This window comes from Carassius auratus, chromosome 25 (assembly GCF_003368295.1).
Source record: "Carassius auratus strain Wakin chromosome 25, ASM336829v1, whole genome shotgun sequence".
In the NCBI taxonomy this organism is placed as follows: domain Eukaryota; kingdom Metazoa; phylum Chordata; class Actinopteri; order Cypriniformes; family Cyprinidae; genus Carassius; species Carassius auratus.
In genome coordinates, this window is record NC_039267.1 from 8,491,005 (window position 1) to 8,515,818 (window position 24,814).

The following is a 24,814-nucleotide window of genomic DNA, read 5'->3' on the forward strand; positions in this document are numbered from 1 at the left end:
TTCTTGTAGCGTCATAATATTACGGTTGAAGCACTCATGTCACATGGTTTGGAAGGACATGAGGGTGAGTATTAATAACATAATTTACTTTTTTGGGTGATTGATGATGGTGACACTGAAATTGATGGGGTTTAGTTTGTTTATAGCCTTTGTTTAGATTTTACTTTTGGCTTCAAAATGTATTACAGTTGTAATAAATAGTATAAATATAAATAGTATAAATAGCCAAAAATACAAATGGGTCAAAATTATAATTTTTTCTTTTATGCCAAAAAATCATTAGGATATTAAGTAAAGATCATGTTTCATTAAGACATTTTGTAAATTTCCTACCATTAATATATAAAAACTTAATTTTTTATTAGTAATATGCATTGCCAAGGACTTAATTTGGACAGCATAAAAGGCCATTTTCTTCTCTTTTTTTTTTTTTTGCACCATCAGATTCCATTTTCAAATAGTTGTATCTCGATCAGATGTTGTCCTAACAAACCATACTTCAATGAACAGATTAAATCAAAATTTAAAGATTAAATAAAAAAAAAATTCTAATTTAATTTCTTAATGTATTATTTATTCAGATTTCAGATAATCTAAAATATCAATTTCAAACAAATTGACCCTTATGTCTGGTTTTGTGGTCCAGGGTCACATGCACAGTTTATGCAAAACAATAATTAATACATTGAATTGCTTCCACTATCACGTATTTTGTATTAAATGTAATTAAAAACATTCTAAATGAAACACCCGCAAGTCTTTCTTTATAATGAGATGCATTTCCCATTTCAAACTACAGTTTGCCTCAAAATGTAATTTTAATCACGATTATTAATGTTCTTCAAATCTCAGAAGAAAGAAAAAGCCAAACTGGCTGGAAGCAACGCGCGTCTCCGACATTCCAACACCAAGTGCGCGTCCACAGCGCCCTGCCCTCCGCGCGTCCCCGTGCAGCAGGGCTCGAGCGACGTTAACGGAGCGGCGGATCGCGGACGTGTTATCACGCGTTTCTCCCGATTAAAATACCCACCAGAGCCCACGTTCAGTTTAACGACAGTTCAGCGATATCTGGATTACGATGGCGCACGCGGGTTCGTGAGAAGAGCCTTGTCGTTCAAGAGCAGGTAAGAGCAGAAAGTTCGTAAGTTACGGAGTTGCACAGAAAGATCCACGCGGCGCTCCGCGAGACGCATCAGCGCGTGCGAATGGCGCATATAAACTAGCGAGACGCGAGAGACGCGGGACGGTGACGCGCAGCTTTGATTTTCAAAACACTTTAGTGTCAGTTTAAGGAGTTAAATATTCAAGAAGGGCCGTTAAACGTTTGTGCTGTGGTGGTTAAACGGTTAAACTGAACCAGAAGGCAGTTTATGACTGATTGCGGTGCGTAACAGCTTCTGGGGTAATTATTCTGTGGAAGGAATAAAGTGTCATTTATGCCAAATCATTCGGCGAGGAGATAAAGTGTTATTTTCTCTGGAAAGTCCATGAAGGAAAACCTGAGGAACGTTAGATCTGAAGCCAGTTCTGGAGAATTCCTCAGTGCTTCTGTCAGGATGCTGTTGAGTCTGATCCGTTTTCAATATCAGCTTTCCCTTCAGCAACTGTAAAGAAAACATATATTTCAGAAATGGTATGTTTTATCGTATCTTCTCAGTTGTCATTAATATGGATCGGATGATTTGGCTTTTTTTTTGTTGTTGTTGTTGTCTTAACTGCCAAATAGTTTGGAAAGAAATGAGCTTACACGTTATGCATGCATAATTTATATGCTGTTATTAATACCATTGACGCATAATGTAATTTTTCAATGCTTTTGAAAGATGATAAACAGGAATTGCAGTATTTGTATCCAGAGGGCACAGGCAATGAAAAGGCAGTGAGTGTTAAATCATATGGGTGTCATTATTGAGTTATTGTTATGCGCATATTTTCAGAGTAAAATGTTGTGTAAAATATTTTAACTTATTTTTTAGCACTTATTATTTACTTTTTAGAAATTGTATTATATTATAACATATTATTGGCCACCTTGGTTATCAGATATTTTTGCTGAGCAAGTTACCAAAATCTTAAAGGAATACTTCACCCAAAAATGGAAATTTGCCAAAGTTTTACTCACCCGCAGGCCATCAAAGATGTAGATGAGTTTGTTTCTTCATTGTTACATCACTTGCTCACCAATGGATCCTCTGCAGTGAATGGGTGCCGTCGGAATGACAGTCCAAACGACTGATAAAAACATCACAATAATCCACACCACTCCAGTGCATCGCTTAACATCTTGTGAAACAAAAAGCTGCTTGTTTTTAAATGAACACATTAATCAAAGCATTTTTAAACCGTCACTTTTTGCAAAAATACGACTCCGTAATCCATGATAACACTTCCTTCAGTGAAAAAGAGCATCCTCTGTTGTCCTCTTGAATCAAAATCCAACAAATATTTGTATACTATAGAGCTGTTTTCGTTTGTAAACGGTGCGTGATCCGTGCATATTTCTCCCCTGATTAAACAAGATAATTTTTCATTGGAGAAAGCAATAAGTGCACAGTATTTTATCTGACGGCAACAGTTTGGAGGTTAAAACTGTCTTGATGGATTTGTTTATTACAAGGATGCAGCTTGAGGATTACTAATATTGTGATGTTTTACTGCGTTGGGTCTCTCATTCTGACGGCACCCATTCACTACAGAGGATCCATTGGTGAGCAGGTGATGTAATGCCAAATTTGTCCTAATTTGATGAGGAAAGAAACTCATCTAAATCTTGAATGGCCAGATGGTGAGTAGTTTTTAAGTACATTTTTAGTTTTTGGGTGAACTAGTCCTTTAACAATCTCTTTAGTAGTTTAATGGAAACTGTGGTTAGTTAGTTACCATGGTGAATTTTCGTGAGGTGACTGCAGAGCTTATAGAAACATCAAATTAAGAAGACTAGAGTCGATCCACAGGCTTTAAGTGGAGTTATGTGTTTCGGTGAATAGTTGTGAGTTGGTTGGGGAAGGATTTGAGCTCTAGGAAACAGGTGTGATGGGCACCCTGGGGAGGAGTGTGTGTGTGTGTGTGTGTGTGTGATTATTTTCACAGAGTGAAGACTCTGAATCAGATCAGGACCTGACTGAAAACAGGGTGTTGAACAAAGATCAGATTTTATTAACCAGACACAGTCATCCCTTCATATGAACTCTGGGTAATTAAACCCAACCCATTAGAGGCGTTCACACTGATAGCAACAAAACAGTGTTGAATGGAAGTGGATTTGATGGTCATAAAGTGACCAGACAATCGCTGGTGATTAAATCGCTGTCAGTTTGATGTGTGAGAGTCATAACAGATAAGCAAATCAAACATATCAGTGCTGTCATATAATTCAAACACATGCATTCACAAACAAAACACTAACACACATACCTGTGTGTGAAAATAGCATTAGTGCATTTGTCAAATAACAGGTGGTGTGTTGACACACATGATGACAGAAAGGTGTTTGTTGTGCGTTGAGTCTGTAGCTGGCGTGAGTCGGATGGACAGACAGAGAGTTATGGGAGCGTTTTGCCTCAGGTGTTTGGTATGAGACACACATAATCTTTAGTTTCAGCCAGACAGGTTTAAATATACACCTCTGCTAGCCCTGTGCCCAAACACTCCCAGAGCGGTTTGACTCTCTCGCAAGTTCAAGTTCAATGAAGCTTTATTGTGCGGGGCAGGATTTCATTTGTGCACATTAGTTCTTGCGCTTTACAGAAGTCAATAGCTGTCCGCTGACGTGATGCTGTTAGTAATCATATTTAGTGCCTTGTCATAAATCAAAAGATAATGGGGATGAGCAAGACCATATATTTTCTGGCACTGGATAGCCTGAATATTTTGTCAACACATCGGTATTAAAAGGATTGTTCATCCAAAAATGAAAAATCTGTTTTTGTATTCAATGTTTTATATTCAAATCTCTTTGGTTTAATTAAAATTAACTTTGTGAAAATGGTCATACAGATTTGGAGTGACATGATATACATATATAGTTTATTGATATGTTATTACTTATAATAATTTTGCAACTGATTACAATATAAACATAAGTTGTTGTTTTGCACATAAGAGGCTTCATATTTCACAAAAAGAGAGAGGCTGAATCCCAATCCTCATGCTATCCCACCTGTGTAGTATGCAAGATTGGTACCATTGTGTCTTATTCTTAATAAAATCACTATGGCAAGTCACTCTTAGCAAATCTAGTCAGGATAGATGCCATATTGAGTTTAAAACAGATGAAACCAAAATTGTGAGGGACGGTCTTTGTAATGGTGCACACACACTGCATTAAAGGCCTAGAGTTTTCACAACTCTTAACTGTTTTATGGAGATTTTGTCTACTTTTTGGAAATACTTTTTGTCAGCTGAAGAAAAGGTATGTTGTTAAATGACAGTAAAATCGATTGAACGCACTTTATTTCTTTCCCTCACAACTTTGTTTTTCTTCCTGTCGAAAATTAAATGAGTAGTTCACTTCATGATTTACTCACCCCCATGACATCCAAGCTGTTCATGTCTTTCTTTCAGTCAAAAAAAAACAAAAACTTTTCAACTGAAGAAAGAAAGACATGAACATCTTGGATGACATGGGGGTGAGTAAATCATTGGGAAATTTTCATTCTGGAAGTGAACTACACCTTTAAATATGGTGATACCCTGATTAAAGTCTACAGAGTCTTTCCCGAACAAACAGCCAGTCATGTAAATTGACAGCTTTGGTTTTGATGTAGTTCTTTAGGTTTACACTTTGCATCTGAGCAATGGCATTTCTCGTTAAATGTCAATCTAAGATGGGTAGATGAGCAAAAATACCCACGACTGTTAAAAAAAAAGTACACAAATTTAGCTTGTAACAAGGATTAATTTCATCCTGTGGATGCATTACTTCAATAAAAACCAAATATACCAATAAAAAACAAAATATTGCTACTTGGAAGCACATGGCATTTCCTCGGCATCATAATTAGGTACCATCCAGTATATTCAATTTTAAGAGCAAGATTTAGGGAAGGAATCGGTTGGAAAGTACATTTCAAGCGGAGGTGCCGAGGAAAATCCATTTTTGTGGTTTGAATGGTGTTTTTACTAAATGACTATTCATGCACACATCCTTAGTATGCTGAAGTATGTGAATTGGCATTCGTCATAGTACGTGATCATCTCCACAGTGATGATATTAGTTATATGAATTTTGAGTTTCAGTCAAAATGACATCATGACGACAACATCAGCAGTTCCCATAGCAACAGTGTGCCAGTTAGCTCAAGGCTACTCTGAATGAAGTGCAGCTAATCCTGGCAGGGTCTGCAAAAACCGTCTCAATAAAACCTTTCTGAACTCTGATGCAGTTTCATTTGATGTTGACTCGAAACTCTGAGTGAAACGGGAGTCTTACGCACTGATCCAAGATCTGTTTACGTGTATGTGTGTGTGTGTGTCTTCCAGTGGATAACACACACCATCTGCCTGTCGTAGCACCTCAGGACCTAAATTTGATTTACTGGCATGTTTTATGTTCTGTTAATCCACAGTGGGAATATAAGGCTTAATAATAGTGGGTGATATCATACATGATGTCACCGCCAAGACGCCTTCACAATCCTGATGACAGCATGCTTTTCTTTAAATGATCCCGTTGGAAATCCTGATATGAAAAACATGTTTCCTCCAGACGGGCTGCCCTGATTTGCCCCAATTGTCGTGGAGATGGTTCTTTCTTGCTGTCATTGAATAGGAATTTGCTTGAATTGGCTTGGTTCACACGTGGGTTCTTCCTGTGCTGGGGTCTTGGCTGCTCCCCCCATATTAGAGGCCCCGCCCCATTGCACATAGGCCCCACCCCCTGCTCCACTCCATATCAGCTCCTAAAATCTTGTCTGTCGTCTCAGGCTCTTTTATAAGTTTCCAGACTCTGGCCACCCTGAACTGCATTTGGCTTGGCCCGAGGGTCAGGAAGTGAAGTTGAATGAACCTGATTTCATACAAACTATCTAGTGGAATAAAAAAAAAAAAAGAGTTTTAGATCTTTGCAGAACCACCTTAGGATAAAAGTAAGAGAAGATGTTATCAAACAAGCATGAGGGAAAGAGAGCTACAGCCCACGGGCGTTCAGAATAACAGAGGGAATGTGAAATGCCAAAGGAAAGAGGCAGACAGTGAGAAAGAAAGAGTGGAGGTGGTTTGAGATTGGCATTGAAAGCCGTGTAGGCTGAAAATGTGTTAATGCTGATATTTTAGAACTGTAGTGCTGCCACTCGTTCACTCTAAAGTTTCCCATCAAGGTTGCATAATTGCCTGCCCATTAACACTCTCACACTCATACATAAACGAACAAAGGGTTTTCAGGCTGAAACACTCTCAGGGCCAGCTTTTTTCCTTTTCATTCTTTCATTTCATTTTATTTTTAATGGCTTTCTATTCCCGATTTGACCTAGACTGTTCAAAGTTCAAAGTTCTTATTAAACAGGCAAGGACTACTGATTTACTCTCCAAGTGCGCATTGGAAAGTACTGTTTTCTTATTTGTAGATTTGCTTACATTAAGGGTCTATTCACACCAGGAAAGTCTGCTAGTTCACTTGCTTTGGTCCAGGCCAAATACAGTGTTGATTTTATTTTAATTTGGTGTGGTTTGCTTTCACACTGCCCCTTTTGCAAGTGAACCAGAAATTTTAAACGAAACCACACGTGTGATAAGGTCATTCATTCATTGGACAGAAGTTCTCAAGCACATGCATCTTTTTCTAAAGGCACGTCTAATGAGGAGATGGCAAGTCAGGATCGTCAACTTCGGAGTCGGAAAACACTAGTTTATTAATAAATAATTAAAATATCCCCTTACTATGTCACCCTGACAAATTCATGGTAATTTTTGCTGGGACTTTAGCCTATTATGTGCACTCACGTCATGTTGCTGTGCGCCATGGTCTCAAAAACTCATTATCTGGACGCGTTTTTAAGCATTGCAGTTCAAAAACAAGTAATTTAAGCCATTGAAATGCAAACAACAGCACTATATGTGTTAGCTGTCTGTTCTTGAACATGATTTGTGCAATTGCTTGGGGAAATGTTCACACCTTAAACCAGGGGTGGGGAATGTTGATCCTGGAGGGCCTGTGTCCCTGCAGAGTTTAGCTCCAACCCTAATCAAACACACCTGAACAAGCTAATCAAGGTCTTCAGGATACAGGTAGGTATTGGGTTGGAGTTAAACTCTGCAGGATAGTGGCCCTCCAAGATCAACGTTCCCCACCCCTGCCTTACATGAACCATACCAGAGTTCATTTTGAACCGGACTTAGACCACTTCTTCAGCCGGGTCTCTGTAGGTTGTTTGATCCGCACCCGAGTGCGATTGCTGTATTCACACCTGCCAAATCGATCCGCACCAAAAGGGGAAACAAACTTGAGTTTGATTCAGTCGAACCAAACAAGTTTATTGACATTGGTTTGATCATTCAGTGTTGTCATGCCTCTTCTAGTGGCTTTTTGTGAGTGTTATGAGTTGTCAATAGTGTTTTTGTTTTTACTATATTTTAGATAAATTAAAAAATTTAGTTCTGTAAATTAATGCATTAAAGCGATATTCCACCTAAAAATTTAAAAAATGTAACTCACCCTCATGTCGTTCCAAACCCGTGAGACCTTTCTTCGTCTTTGAAACACAAATTGAGATATTTTTAAAGAAAATTTTAAAGAGATTTCTGGCCCTTCTTAGACATCAATGCAACTACCACATTCAAGGCCCAGAAATGTATTAAGGACATGTTTAAATAGGCCATGTGACACCAGTAGTTCAACCATAAGAAAGTGCACAATACACAATAAAAAAGTATTTTCAGAGCTTCATTAAATTACAGTTTAACCGCTGACGTCACATGGACAATTTTAATAGCCGCGTTTCCACCGCAGGAACTTTACCCAGGAACTAGAGACTTTGGCCTGGTACTTGGTGTGTTTCCACCGCAGGAACCAGGAACTAAATAAAGTTCCGGGTAAAAAAATGCCCCTCAGAAAGTCCCTGCTGGCGAGGTGGTACTTTTTCAAAGTTCCGGAACTTTCGGGGGCGGGACTTTGGCGCTAAACATTCTGATTGGTTGAGTTCACGCAGCATTGGTTGAGTTCAACCACCATTTATTCGAATCAACATTTTCAAAATATTACTGTTATTGTGTCATGAAATGTAATTTTAAAAGTATTTCAGGCGAGAATGTAGTTGTTTAAAACTCAAATCTGTGGTTTATTTATAAAGACAGCGCCTATTTAAAAATGTGTTTCGCCGATCTCAGAGACGGTAATCTCCACTCGATCAGCGGGAGCTCAGTCCTCATGTATCCGCAGAGAGCAGCCTCATCTCGGATAGATCTTCTGATATGTGCCGCTGGCTCTGATGTCTCTTCAGTGGTTAAACATAAAATATAATTCAGCTGCGGGGTAAATCTAACAGGTTTTCTTTGGTCTGTATTCAATTTATCTATATGTTAAAATTAAAATAAAAAAGGCAAGTCTATATAATATTTCGTTTCATTGCAATGGCTGTATTTAACATTACACATATCCCTGAACTAAGTACATTTCTGCAGCTGTTATTATGTTTAAATGAAAACGAAAGGAGGCAGTGGTATTTTATATCCTATTTAGTTTTATTGTAAATATACTGAGGGGAAAATAACAGTAGCCAAAGCGATCTGAGTTCACGCAGCATTGGTTGAGTTCAAACACCATTTATTTGGATCATTTTCAAATATTACTGTTATTGTGTCATGAAATGTAATTTTAAAAGTATTTCAGGCGAGAATGTAGTTGTTTAAAACTCAAATCTATGGTTTATTTATAAAGACAGCGCCTATTTAAAAATGTGTTTCGCCGATCTCGTAGACGGTGAGCTCCACTCGATCAGCGGAAGCTCAGTCCTCATGTATCCGCAGAGAGCAGCCTCATCTCGGACAGATCTTCTGATATGTGCCGCTGGCTCTGATGTCTCTTTAGTGGTTAAACATAACATAATTCAGCTGCGGGGTAAATCTAACAGGTTTTCTTTGGTCTGTATTCAATTTATCTATATGTTAAAATGAAAACAAAATATTATAATATAATATTATAAATATAATATTTCGTTTCATTGTAATGGCTGCATATACACATATCCCTGAACTAAGTACATTTCTGCAGCTGTTATTATGCTTAAATGAAAACCAAAGGAGGCAGTGGTATTTTATATCCTATTTCGTTTTATTGTAAATATACAGAGAGGAAAATTACAGGATTCGCGTCGTCGCTGACATCACACTCCCCAGTCGAATGCACGAAGTCAGAACTAACTACCGATGATGCACGTCCAAAATCAGCGTACCTTTTTTTTTTTTTTTTTTTTTTTTTTAAATCAGCGGTACTTTGAAACACGCAGACCTACGTCACCAGTCTATTTGCCTAATCTCCCCGGGTACTTTACACCGCGGTGGAAACGCAGAAAACAACAGGTCTGGGGGGAAGAAAGTTCCTGGGAAAAAAAGTTCCTGGTACAAATGTTCCGGGTAATTTCGGTGGAAACGCGGCAAATGATGTCCTTCCTACCTTTCTGTGCCTTGAAAGTGGTAGTTGCATTGCTGTCTATGCAGGGTGAGAAAACTCTCAGATTTCATCAATATAAATAAAAAATACATAAAATATATTTTGCATTCATCCGACAAATGAAACTTGAGTGTAAGTAAATGAGGACAAAATTTTCAGTTTTGGGTGTACTGCACCTTTAAGCATTTACAGAAGGCTTGCGATGGATAAGCATTTGCATACTTGCATAAATGTGAAGTACGTTGCAAGGAATCCAGTATCCCTCAATATAATACTCCATTTCTAGTCTCCTTTTTAGGACGCTTGCCATAAAATTTGAAAAACAAGATAATAATTTGATTCAACATGTTAAATCAAACATCGAGGTGTGACTGAAAATAACATTGCACACTAATGCATTTTAAAAAAAGCTCTGCACTGAGCAGCAAGTATTTTGAAGATTGTTAATTATACAGGCTCATTTAAACTTCAGGGACTTCCTGTCACTCACCCCAACAGGAAGTGATGTACGAACCCCCACCCTGTCTTATTATTAAACCCATAGGAAGTGATTATTCTAATGGGTGTGTGTGAGTGCTCATATAAACATTTGTAGCACAAACACACACATTCCCTGACCTGTAGTGTAAATATTAGTCCTGCTCCCTTATAAAGCTCTAGCGCCTACTCACAGCCCAAAGGAAAACACCTTATATAGAATTGTGCTTGTGTTTTTTAGGTATCTAGCTGATGTACTTCCCTGAATGTGAAAATATGGGCTTGCTTGTCTTTGTCTTGCTTTTTTGTTTATCTCCAGGGAGATTTTGAGGTCATAATGCCATAATTGGTTGTGGATGCTGATTGGCCGATAGTGAGGCCATTATGGCGACTGAGAAATGCAGTCTGGGATCTGTTTCCCCAAAGCCACATCCTGTGAGCACACAAACGCACACTAAACCCCCGAAAAATGGGTAATATCTGTATCAGTTCGAGATCGGCTCGCAACGAATGGTTGAGAAATGGTTAAAAGCATTCAGTGAATCAGCCAAATGGCACTCAAACACCAATTACGGCGAATAAAATGCTGCCCTTGCAAAGACCTCTCTCACGCACACACTCGAGTGGGTGACAGCACTGAATTCCTCTGGTTTCTATCACTGTAGCTGGTGTTCAGTCTTAGACGCGTTTGGAATGTGCCGTGGCATGAGAACATGCTACCAACACTCACACAAAGGTTCGCAAAACGTACCGACACACATCTGTGTGTGCGTGTGAATCACGTTTCAGTTGTTCTTTAATCAGAATAGCATGTCACACATCTTATCTGAGGGAACGTTTGTTTGTATATAATTCTGTTGCTCCTGTGTGCATCTCAGAGTGTGTTTGTAAGGTCTGACTTTGAGAGGAGAAGGGGGAGTTTCGGGTTCGGATTCGAGCAGTTTGTGTCGCTGGACATTACGGTTGTCCAAGGAAACCATGAAAATATTCAGACAACTACAACATTAAATTGGATACTGCTGCACCATTTTGGCACTTGGACATCTGATATTGAAGTTTGATCAATTTGATAAATTTGAGATTATATGTTATAAAAAAAAAATACAAAAATTATGTTCTTACATTGCAGTCTATATGGGAGGATCAGAGAGCTCTATGATTCCATCAAAAAGATCTAAATTTGTGTTTTGAAGATGAATGAAGGTCTTACAGGTTTGAAACAACATGAGGGTGAGAAATTAATGACAGAATTTTTCATTTTGGGTGAACTAACCCTTTGTAGCCCTAAAAAGTTTTTTAATTCTCATTTACATTAAGGACAAATATTATAGTTTTTATAATCCTGAAAGAGGAAGTACATCGATGGGATTACTCACAGAATTTTTTTATTTTATGTTTCTGGACGTAAACAGGCCCATTTGGCTACGAGTCCATTAAATCACCTCCTGTCTAAGAGGGCGTATCTTGTCCGGAATAAGCTGGATCAGTTTAGGGTCTGTTGTGGTTCAGGTATTGATTACTTGATGAAACATAAAGGGCGAGTTCAAAGCCTGTGTGTGTGTGTGTGTGTGTGTTTGAATTCTCACAGTATTTCCTCAGGACAGCTGCTTTGACCGGCTTAATGCGTGCAGGAAGATCAGAGGCCATGGTGGCCCCCAGGGGCCCGGTGTAATCCTGAAGGCTGTTTGTATCATTCGACTTCACCCAGTCCTGCTCAGGCTGGCCTGTTATTGCAGCTGTGCGACAGGATGCTGGAAATTATGGCGATATCACTCTCTCCCTTTCCTACTGGAAAATAACTCCCATCTCATTCTTAATATTTTCATGACAGAAATGGCAACATACGTAATGTGACACATATCCGAGTAAAACTGAATAGTAAGTGGGAAATAATTTAGGGTGGGGACTTGATTGTATCCATCATGGTTATCATGAAAATCAGTATGACTAAATTTGAATTTGTTTGCACAGCACCTTTCTTTATTTAATGCAAATCATTCCAAAGCAGCTTTACAGAGAATAGGGACTTGAAGTCTTCAGTGAGCAAGCCAAGGTCAGTGCCAAGGAAAAGGTAGATGGTCTGAGAAAGAAACCTTGGTAGGAAGCAAGACAAAGCAGCCTATTATCAGATAATGGTATTTTTCTCTGCCTCTGCAGCCTTAGTTTACCTCAGTAGAAAGAAAAGGTCTTTTCAGAAGCAGAGAAAGCTATTACATTTAGATAATGTTTTATTTTATTTTTATTACATAGAACATATATTTCTTGTGTGGATTTTAGCTTATTTAATTAATGTCCTCTAATTTAGCTGTTAAACAGAATACATGGTAAAAACATTTCCAAAACATTTCCTCTTTAAATGTTTCTTTTGAGACACCAGCATTGTCAGTTGCATCATACCATGTTGGCTTTATTAGCATCCCACTTATGAGCATTGTTTTTTTGTTTTTTTTAGATGCTGTCAGGTTTAAAATCGCATTATAAAACCTTTGCATTCAGTTTCGTTCTGTAACCCTCCATATTGCTGTTTTTTTCATAAATCCTTTACGAAGTAAAATCCAAAATGCGTTGTGATTTAATAAAAATAAAAAATCACGATGTGGACAGCGTGAGAGAAACATGTAATTACAATTAATTGAATAGAGAAAAATAGCGAATTTAAAGAACACAGTGGTGTGATGTCATTTCAAACAAGATCAAGCTAAAATGAAGTGTTTTGGATCTTGGTAAACACCTTCAAACTACCATTGGTCTGTGGCGATTAAATAACAGGTAGGTGTGGCTCTGGGGCTCCGCCTTCTTTGACATGGAAATCTTCTGCGGTTCATTTCTTTTGTTCAACCCGTCAAGATCAATCACAAGTAAACACTGCTGGCTTTAAATCAGTTTATTGCATAAATTGGGATGTTTAGCTATTGGTATACCACTGCTCAGGTATTTCCATTCATTTATCATTTTTATGTATGTGCAAAAAATACAGCAGAACTTTGACATAAGTATGTTGTGGCCTTTAGTGTGCCGCAGACAGTAATGCGGAAATCAAATGTAGGTCAGTACACTTAAATTAAAACATGATATGGACTATTGTCTGTAGATATTAAGCTGCAAAATGAATATTTAAATATGAATCCTCCATGGTCTGCGTCTCTTTGTGAATTAATGACGTAAATGTGCGTTTCGTTTACTACATACATAGTGAATCGTGCATGATGCTTGCTATGTTTTTGGCACTGAGGAAATGAGGAAATAAATACATGAAGATAATCTCAATAACTGCTCTGAGAATCACGCAAATTTTATGGTTTCTTTTGAGAAATCTATTGTCTTGTATAAACTTAAAGGTCTTCCGAGCAAACCATCAAAATAAAGGTTTGGTTTTGAAGAAACTTTGATGGAAATAATTAAAACATTATTTTTAAGGAATATTTACCAGAAAAGAATACTAGTTTTTATTTTTATTTTTTTAATAAATTGATGTAAAATTATGTAAAATTCAATGAATTAGAATGTAGATAGTTTATGATAGATTTCATTGGGCCCTACATATAGAGTGTGTAGAGTCTTCCAGATCTCACAAATATTGTGAATAATGTAGGCAGCTCACTAGTTTTTGGAACAGGCCTATAATGTTGCCCTTCTCAGTGATTTGGAGCAGCTGTTTGTATGTGCGAATTCGCATTATCTGTGTGCCTTATTCATGAATTCCCTGTCCTAGTGTGTTTAGCTCTCCAGTAAACATCTACTGAATACTTTCAGTCATGGGTTTGTTAATCATATGCAGAATCGATCACCCACTGAGCGAGGGAGAGACTGGAGCGATGGATGGAATAAAAATAGTAAGATGAAACTATTGTGTAGTGAAGATGATTTGGTTATGTAACGCTCCCATATGGAAGCTGCATGCACACTGCTGGAGGATGCCAGTGCGTACGCATGTGTGTGCGCTGCAGATCAGTTTCTCATTATTATTCACTGTGTGATTAGAGTAAAGCTTTGATCCTGTATTCGGCTCACTGAGGGAATCTGTCATCCCTTTGATGCACACACACATACACAATGGTTAATCTGCATGCATGACTCGGACCGAGCATGTTCCTCTAACACCAATGTTAAACATGAGCTACGTGCTTTTGTTTCCATTGGGATTCAGGCTGATCAGCCCTCTCTCATTTGTCTTCAGAAAAAATGGAGAGATGCGCGTTCAAGCACTGTTGGGTCAGATTAGGAGAAATGTTACTTGGCAATTGCTTGTATTACACAAGCTCACAGGTGATCAATAAATCATTAAAGGAGACACAGGATGTAAACTAGATTTTTCTTGATCTTTTGAAATAAGAGTTCATTCTGTAATGCGCAAAAATCCCTCCCCGCATTTACATTTTATTTTCAAATTGCTACTCCATTGGCAGTGGTTTTAGGGAGAGGGAAATATTTATTCTATAGAGAATTTGATTGGACAAATCTGAACTACTGATTTTTTAGTCATCAATAACATTTTCTAAGAAAAAAGACCTAAACAAACTTCAGGGTATAATAGTTAACTAAAATTAAAACCATAAAAGTTAAACTTATTTTTTATAATTAATAAATTAAATAAATATAAAATAACTATATATATATATATATATATATATATATATATATATATATATATATATATATATATATATATATATATATATATATATATTTATATATATATACATTTTTATATATACAATTCAATACATTTCATATAATATTTATTTCTACACTGGATGTGGCGCGGCGTTAGCTGACAAATTACCAACAGTAAACTGCTGCTGCGTTTTAATCATGACGCACTCAAATTTCAAATGATGTACACAAATTTCAAATGATTTTTATCTGTCGCTTTGTCGCGTCCATTGTAGTCAGACTTTAGCTGCTGCGGGGTACTTTTTTTTCCTACTTTTCGCTCGCTTCATTTGGCTTGCTAAGCTAAATATGTCTGTAGGCGTGTGGTTGCATGTGTCAACGCACCCAGTGAGTTAACACACACACACATATTTTATTTATTTATTTATTTATTTATTTATTTATTATTATTTTTATAACCGTGCAGCAAAAAAAAAAAAAAACTTTAACTGATAGTATTAGGGGCCGTTCACAATGTCTCGCATAAAAACGTGGAAAACGTGTCTCTTCCATTATGAGCGTGCATACCACATTTGAAATAACAAACTTGAGCGCCCAACATACAAACATACAAAATTAATTATTTTTAAGCCACATAAAGTCAACATGTTGGTATTTCTTGGTCGGAATCTGCCATAAAATAAAATAAAAGTTTATTGTAAAATTACTGATTAAAGGTGCAGTAGGTAACTTTTGTAAATATATATTTTTTACATATATATGAAACCTGTCATTATGTACTGACAGTAGAACATGAGACAGATAATCTGTTAAAAAAATCAAGCTGTTCAAGCTCAGTGGTCCTATTGCCATTTGCAGTTACGGACCGCTCCCGGTAAGAAATCAACCAATCAGAGCTGCGGTCCGTAACTTTGTTTGTGTTCAAAATGTAGAAAAATGTATATAATAAGTGAGTACACCATGAATCAATTTTCCAAACCGTGTTTTTAGCTTGTCCTAAATCACTAGGGTGCACCTATAATAAGTGTTTATATTCAGACTATTTTAGATTGCTTCAGGGGTACCGCGGCGGAGTAACCCAGTACCTTTGTGATTCTTCATAGACATAAACAGAGAGAAGTAGTTCCTAACCCTCTTCCGCAAGATGCAAGCAGTTCTGTTTATTAACCGCTAGAGTGTCAAAAGTTCCCTACCGCAGCTTTAACATGGTGGTTAAAAGCGGCTTTTTTTTAAACACCAACAATATACTATAAGTGTATTTTTTTTTACAGAAGTCAGGTGATTTTTCAAAATTGATGTGATGTTGTGCTAGGCCAGTTTCAAATCGCATATTTGGTACATTGTCTTTGTCTTGTCCTTACTTAATAAAAATGCTCCCACACAGCTGAGGTCTCTTCCAGATTAACTGAACCATGTCGTTCATGATGTTCACTCATGGGTGATTCATATTCAAGCACGAATGATAACGGTTTCAAGGGGAATGCCAGGTGTAAAAAAAAAAAAATTATATAAGCATATTATAAATCCCAAATTTGAAAATCAAATGCCAACCCACCAAACGAATATTCGAAAAATCTAAAATTCTGGTTCATCCCTAGATGTGATTTAACACGATTAATCATTTGACAGCACTAATATATGTATCGTTATATATTAATTATATAATATAATTATATATTAGCACGATGCTTCAGGGAGCAAAATAAAATAGTCCCATCAATGATTTATTTTTAGCAGAATACAGAATATTATGCAACCTATAATGCAACCTATAATATGCAACCTATAGATCCCATGGTGCATTTCTCTCAAATAGGTCACTATAATGCACTCACTGTTGCAACGATTTAGTCAGACAGTAGGGAGCCAACCACCAGCAGCCATCAGTTCAGATTGAATGACGTAAAGACTTGGCACGGCACTTTACATGACACTGATAGATAATGGTTTTCTGTTGGCCAAGAACATCATCCTGCTGTCCCATCGGTCACTGAGTAACATACTGGACCAGGGGATTCATTTAAACATCATTTAAATGCAGGCAGAGAGACTCCAAGCAGAGTAAAAAGCTTCTAATGTCATAATGGATTTTGTCGTAATGTCTTTTTCCTCTTAGCTTTCCCACGAATCAGGTTTTCCCAAGTTAATTTGTTTAGGAATGTGGAGGAAATCATGTTTGTAAGTACTTTCTCCCTGGCTGTTTCTTTGTTGCTTGTTTATGGATTTGTTGTTTAAGAGCCCATGAGCGCTATTCTGCTTCATAGCAGACAGTGATGGAGATTAATTGTGTGTTATCAGGTGCCGATTATTCTAGAAAGGTGCCAGCTGTATTCAGGAAGCTGAAAAAACTTGATTCGCTGGGTCAGGCTGGTTGTGCGGTTTAGAGCATCTCTGGGTCAAATGTTTGTTGGAATGTGGAAGGATGTGTTTAGATCTCAGGCTCAGGGTTTAAAGGTTTTAATGATCTTAGATGCTGCCTTAATCGCTCAGAGCATAGAGACATTTTTGCTCCAAGTTGTGAAGAAGAGTAATTTTGGAACCTGCATTTCAGGGTCTGTGTGCATGGGCTTTTAGGTTGTCATGGTAACCCAGCAAGACCTGCCAGCGGTGTTGAGTCGTTTCCAATCCAGTCTTGTGCTAGCACAGTGAACGTGCATCCTGTTGTTCACAAGCAACACTGCCGCGTTGGTGGTGGATCAAAAATAATTTGGTTAGTTGTTTGGTTTTCGTTCTAGATCTGTTTGATGTAATTGGTTGTGTGTAGTGAATATGAATGTGCATTTTTTGCTAAGGCACGTGGTTTTTCTTCCTGTAGATTTTTTGGGGAAAATGTTTTATTTTTTATTTTATGGTGTTTTTTTTGGAACACTATTGCAAAATACTCTAAAACTTTACAACGTCCATCAACTATAACTCTTTATTTTCTCTAGCTGCTGTTTTGCTAATTGTAACTAAGGGTGCATGATAAATATCGGCCGATAATTAATGCTAGGCGGTGTCACGATTTCGATTTTAAATCGAAATCGATCGAAATTAAGTCACAGTCTCCGAACTTCGAATTAAAAAATGGAATCGTCGATGCTGCCGTGCCCCCATGTTGTATGACGGCAAATCAATGACAAAAATAACCAAGCATTCAACTGATGCTGGCGCGCGCGCTATTTGGCTTCCGCGAGAGGAAAACTGAATCGGATGCGAAGAAACGGGAGCCCCGCGAGCCTCATTTCAAACTCTCGCGCGCCGCGTGACATGTACTCTGCGCGCAATAAAAGCCCTCGCGCCGCGTGCGCATTCCCCACATCCTCGCGCTCGATCATCTCTCCTCTGCTCGCGCGAACAATTTTATTTTTGTCAGTCGTGGGGCAGGGCTTGCTGTTTTAGTTGTTATCTCAAATGTCATTGGTTATTCCCCTTTTCCTAAAGTCAGTTTTTGACGCCTGTTAGAAAATGAGTAATAATTCACTTGACTTGACCCATGACTTCATCAGTGGACCAGATACATGCGAGTAATCATTTCTTTTGCTTGTTTAATTTATTTTTGTCTTTAATGTAATTTAATGCATTGTTTATAGAGAGATCTTTTGTAGATACTTGATTAACTGGAATTCTTCTGATTGCTAGTGATTGCAGTCTTGTAATAAGAGATACACATATTTTACAGACTGTATTGATGCACACACACACACACACACACACACACATACTGTTCATACATACATAATATATATATATATATATATATATATATATATATATATATATATAAATCTAAATGAATGACAGTGAAGTGTTTAACAAGTGATTTATCTTTAATCTTTTAAATAGATACATCGTGATATTTGAAGGTTAGTTTAGTCTTTTTTATTGTTTTTGTTTGTTTTGTTATGAACTTGAATGTCATCTTTTGTGACTGCACTTACAAAAGAGAAACTGGATGGCAGTTTATTTTAAGTTTTCAATTGACTAAAGATATAAGTTATTGTTACATTATGTTGTTAATAAAAGTTTTAAATTTGACAGTGTAATGTGGTACATTGCAAACAAAGGTCAGATATTATATTACATAAAAGTCTAGTTTTGAAAAATGACAATCTGTGCTTTAAAAAGAATAAATGTAAAAATCGAGAATCGAATCGAACCGTGAACCTTAGAATCGAAAATGCAATCGAATCGAGGATTTGGAGAATCGTGACACCCCTAATTAATGCACATCTCGTCAGTAAAGCCGGTTCTCTAGTCAGCTCTAAATTTCATCAGGTGTGAGATTTCACATAGAGCAGCTGTTACTACACAGAGTCATTGTTAACTGACAAGCTGCGCAAATCCATGCTGATAATGAAGGTGAGAACCCGGCTTTACTGAAGAGATGGGCATTAATTATCAGCCGATATTTATTGTGCACCCCTTAATTGTAACTGTTCTGTTACTCTATATCTGCTCTAGTTACTGTTGTAACTCTATAACTGCTCTAGCTGCTATAACACCTGTCTACTTTAGTTACTGTAACACTATATCACCTATAATTACTATCATTTTACACTCAATATTCTGTAGCTCTCCATTTGCTCTAGCTTCTGTTACTCTGTATCTGCTAGATCTTCTGTAATCCTCTACCAGCTCTTGTTACTGCTGTAACACTACAAATGCTGTAGCTTCTGTAAATGTACGTAATCTGCTGTAACATTTCTACCTGTACTGCTACTTTAACTCTATATCAGCTCTGTCTGTTATTTTATAAATATTCATTCTGCTGTCGCTCTAGCTTGTTACTCTAATCTTGCTTTAGTCACTGCTATAACTTTATAACCGCTCTAGTTACTGTAAACCTGTAGCATAATTAGATTACTGTAATTACTTTAACTCAAAATCAGCTCTATTATAAATTTATTACCTACTAAATCTGCTGTAACTCTACATTTGCTCTAGCTTCTGTTACTCTGTACCTGCTCAATCTTCTGTAACTCTATATCTGATCTAGCTACTGCTGTTAAGTTATAACCACTCTAGCTGCTATAAATCTGTATTTACTCAACTGAAGATTTAGTTCTACTGAATCTACCTGCTTTAGCTGCTGTGATTCTACACATACATAATCTGCAGTAATTGTATACCTTCTCTATGCTGTAACTCTACACCTGCTCTAGTTACTGCTGTATCTCTATATCTGCTGTAATTTTACATCCAGGCCAAATCATTATTCTGTAACCATAATCTGTAACTCTGTAACTGCTCTGCCATAACTCTGTCTGTTGTAGTTCCTCTAGATCAGTATTGGCTGATTGGCTGTAGCATCTATAAACTGAAAACCCCACACTTCTCAGTAACTGAGCGTCACACACATAGGCAGCTCTGGAGAGTGAGAGGGTGGAGTTTAGATTGGAGAAGTTGGAGTGATGTCATCACTCAGGTATGTGAAACATGAGAGAGACTCAGTGAAGGAGCCAGAGAACAAAAAACTTCTTAACGTACTGAAAATGGGACTCATTACACAGTTTTGTCCTATATTCGTCAAACCGGGGGAGCATTATATGAATAAACCCCACTGATTTTGTGATTTTCCCAGCGAATGTAGAATCATGTTCCCTAGCTAGACAGCTGTGCCACATTTCCTGGCACCTCTAAAAAACATCACATCTCTTGTTCACTGCCTGTTTGATTTTGTGCTGAGGACATCTGGTGTGATTATGCACACAATGTCCAGCTCTGCATTTTTCTAGCTTAGACCTTTTCTGATAACTTACAGTACAGTAACCGTTGGTGGTTCAAGTACAGCTGACACATAAAAAAGACTGAAAGCATTAAGGAGCGTCAGAAGCAGAAAACTGATCAGAATGATCAAAGATCCAGTGTGTTCAGTATGCAGCAAGGAAATACAGACTTGAGTCACCAAAATTGTGAAAAAAGAACAGTGGAGGAAAAGAGCAGAAGTGACATGAACTATGAGGAGGGAAATTAAGGGGTGGAGAGATGTTTCTGAAAGCCATAAAGAGCTTCATTAACCCATGAGCTGCTGCATCCTCCAGAGAACATTCTGTCTGTCCTCTCTTGCTTCCTGTCTCGCTTTGTGTCTGTCTCTCTCTCTCTCTCTCATTAATCTCAGATGTTGTGCAATGGAATGTTGTTCTCAGTCTGCAGATGGGATTAAGGCAGAGAGCACAAAAATATATCTGCCCCTAGACACACGCTCACTCGCTAATACAGGCATGACAATGAGATGGAGCTTTGTTAACCCTCAAGTACTGCAGCGGTCAAAGAAAATAAGAGAAACACAGAGCTTAAGAGACTTAGTAAATGTGTGCATGATTGTTTGAGAGATTAAAGTGGGTTTTTTATGTGGCTCCTAAATCCTGCTTTAGATTATATGTCATTTGCTTCTCTGTAAAAGAAATACTTATTATGTTTTAATGGATTTAAAGCTAATGAGGTTTTATAGATGTTATAGCAGTTTAGTTTCAGTTAGTCCAAATCCACATCTTCCAAACAGTAAAATCTATAGCCAGATTAGTTTTATTATGATTTATCAATAATGAGTTTCTGTTTTTCCATCAAGAAGGCAAGTACAGACGTAATGACCCCTGAAGTAATTGACAGGCACTGTTTAATTAAACTTTTAACCTTTTAATTTGCTTATAAAGGCATAGTAATTCTAAAAGTCTATTCAGTTTTTGTGCAGCGAGTGGGTCCTGCCTATGATTTATATCAGGATTATGAGCAAGTGAACAGAAGATCCTCTGTTAGATAATTTGTGTCTGTGTGTGTTGTGTTCATCTGAATTTTTTTAGATGTGTGGTACGCTCCATGGCGACATGATGACCCCCGATGATCTGACCCCCATGAGCTTTCTTTGACGGTCATTGCTCTTAACAATTGGCCCGGCAACAGGTCCAAAATTAAGAGTTAGTAAAATCCTCTGAGCACTCATTTATGTTCCTGTAACACATAAAAGTGAGTGTCATTCTGCTGTTTATGGAAAACAGAGCTAATATCCAATCTCTAGTCCCTAAATGTTAACTCTCTGCAAGTTTTTATAAATTATTTTTCAACCCAGTATGATAAGGTAGCATATTGTTTCTGGGGGTTTGGAAAATTTAAAGTGTTTCAAAATGTTGGGAGACATAGGACACAGTACAACAGATGCAATTGTTTCACTACTTGTGAGGGCTAGAAAAATGTCCTCATAAATAAAGTAAATCCCTTTTAAACGGACTTGTTAGGATTGTCCTCAGGTAAAAAAAAAGAAAGAAAAGGATCTTAAATAGGCAAATTATGTCTTCAAATCTAAACATGTAAATGTGACTATACATGGTAGGGGAGGATTTGTTCTGTACCAACAATAAAAACCTGTGGGGTCCCCACAAGTTATAATTGTACATGTTCGACTGTGTCTGTATATGTGGTGTCAGTATGTCAAAGGCATGATGTTTACCTGCAACCTGCTCAGCATTGCGTTGTGATCCAAAAATAGAGCTGTGAGAGTCTGGCAGCCTGTGTTTGCATGTGTAAAAGAGAGAGACACTAGACATTCATGTTACGAGTCAAACTCTGACCCCTGCTGGAAAAGAGTAATGAGTGCTTGATTCAACAGCCTTTATGTGAGATGAAAACAGTGATTACATTTGGTTTCAGAATTGCACTGGCTGACTCTGTTATTCTTTTTTTACAGGTACTGAGTGCACAGTTCGTAAACTGTGTGTGAAAGAGACGTTCAGCCTTTCATTTGTGTGTGTGATGGAGGGATTTCTGTCCACTGACGCTGTGGCACTGCCCTGCAGTCATGTCTGCATGCAACACCTTCACTGAACATGTGTGGAAACCAGGGGAGTGCAAAAACTGCTTTAAGCCCAAGAGTCTTCACCGGCCTCCAGAGCAAGCCAATGCTGCCAGTGAGAGCAAGACAAACATCAGTGCCAGACTCACAAAGAGCCAGAGGAGTATTTCCTCATCCCGTGCAGGACAGGTCCGCCCACCCTGTCGCCAAGAAGCCTACCATTGCAGTAAAGCCTACCATGATGCTGCCATGCTCCCCACCAGGGTTGGACTCTGAGGGAAATGTGCCAAGGCTTACGGAGGGAGCGCAGCGGGTCAATAAAAGCTCACCTTTCACTGTGTGGAACCAAAACAGCCAGAACAGCTCAAGACCCACAAGGACAAACAACAACCAAGGGGAGGATTTGGTCGGGCAAGCAGAGGCATATGGTGCAATTTCACCACAGCCAACTAGCAGCAACAACAACGGACTTACGGATGTGCTAAAAGAGATTGCTGGCCTGGGACCTTCTCCAAGCTCAAGTAGAGATGACTTCTTTGGCCGGATCGGCAGTTCATACCGGCGCTCATTAGAGAGGGGCCTTCCAGCATCAAGCTGTATCCATGTTGGGAGTACTGGTAGAGGAGCAATGAAACGTGTTTCCCTCAGTGACAGTGCTGAGGTCATCAGCTCTGAGGGAGGACGTTTCTGTTATCCAGAATTCTCCAGTGATGGCGACGATGAGGAGGATGAGAGTGATGATGAGGATGACGACGATGGAGAGCATGATAGTTGGGATGAAAGCGATGAGGAGTTGCTAGCAATGGGGATACGAATGCGGGGTCAACCTAGGTTCGCCAATTTCCGTGCAGCTACACTGTCCCCGGTTCCCTTTGCTGTAGGGAAGAAGTGGAATACAGTGCCTCTACAGCAACCGTTCACTGCAACGGTTCTGTGCAGTGGATTACGATGACAGTTATGATGAGATTCTCAATGGATATCCATCTGTTGACTTCAAATGGAGCTCCTGCTCTACTGTCTTACACCTCTGACCACCAGGGTAGTGGCTTTTTGTCCACTTCTGAGTCCACCACCTCACCTGATTCCTTGATTTCTCTGCCCGACGAAAACTGCGCTGGCAGCAGTAGGGGCATGGTGACCAGAGACATGGTCATCCTTTCCCACCTAGCAAAGAACCCTCAGCCAAAGGACTGAGTTTCGCCAAATTCCAATGAAACGCATAAAGCTGTTCTAGCCATCCGACTGGAAGAAACAAGATGGAGTTCAGAGAGAGGGTGGGGCTCTTCACAAGCTTTGCCAGGCCAGCCAATCAACAATCAGCTTCAGCCCAACTGAGGAGCAGGCCAAGCCTTATCGAGTAGTGAATCTCGAGAAGACTCTATCTGTAAGCCCTATACGGTGGTGGATGTGTCTGCCTCTATGGCCACTAAAGATGAACACACTCAATCAAGTGAAAGCACTCCAAAGTTAAGTGGGCCCAGTGTTGTGCTTTGCTCTTCTGCTGAACCCTGTCCTGTCTCACTCACCTCGCCCCAGTCCCCCAGATCGCCGGTTTTCACCTGTGGCATCTCCATCTGTTTTCATTGTCTCTGCTGACGCCTCAGTCTCCTCCAAGTTCTGCCTCTGGAGGACCCAGTGGTTTCCGCACAAAACCCGGCAGCATCCGTTTACCAGAAGTGTGGACGTCTTGCACCAGCCCTCGACAAAAGATCCCCAAAGTTGATTTAACAAGCGGCAGTGCCGCTCCAAGACTCATCAATCACAAATCAGCTCCCACATCTCCAACTGCAGGCTTCAGCTCAGCCCGCACAGTCCCAACTAAATCGCCTAACTTGTCTGAGATCAAATTTAACAGCTAGCAACAATGCTGGCATGCCCCCGTTTCCCATCATCATCCGTGATGAGCCTGCATATGCACGCAGCTCCAAAAAAGCAGTGAAAGTTCCCATTGTGATTAATCCAGTGCGTACGATAACCTAGCTGTTTACAAAGAGTTTCCTGGGCTCAATGGTGAGCTGCCACATTCAATAGCCTGGGGTCGGAGAGCGAGTGGCCAGCCACACATATGAGGAGATTGGATCTTCTGAAAGTTCCCAGCCATCACCATCTGAGCAGACACCACCTCAGCTGAAGCACCCACCAGATGCTCCTGGTGAACTGAGGACTACCACAGTATCTGGACAGACTGTAAACAACGGCAAATCCAGGACTACGACAGGTGTCTCTGTCCTTGCTGTAGGTAGTCTGAGCCCTAGCCCTGCCATTATAGCACACAGCAGTCTGGATCGTATTCGCAACCCCAGCAGTGAGCAACCAGCAGAGGGCAGCAAAGATTGCCAGGTCACCTCAAA

The 24,814-nt window shown here is 38.9% G+C and overlaps 1 pseudogene; it reads left to right on the forward strand.

Annotated features, from left to right (window-relative positions):
• The first annotated feature begins 1,158 nt into the window (after positions 1–1,158).
• LOC113042824 (inactive tyrosine-protein kinase PEAK1-like) lies at positions 1,159–24,809 on the forward strand (annotated as a pseudogene).
• The last annotated feature ends 5 nt before the right edge of the window (positions 24,810–24,814 follow it).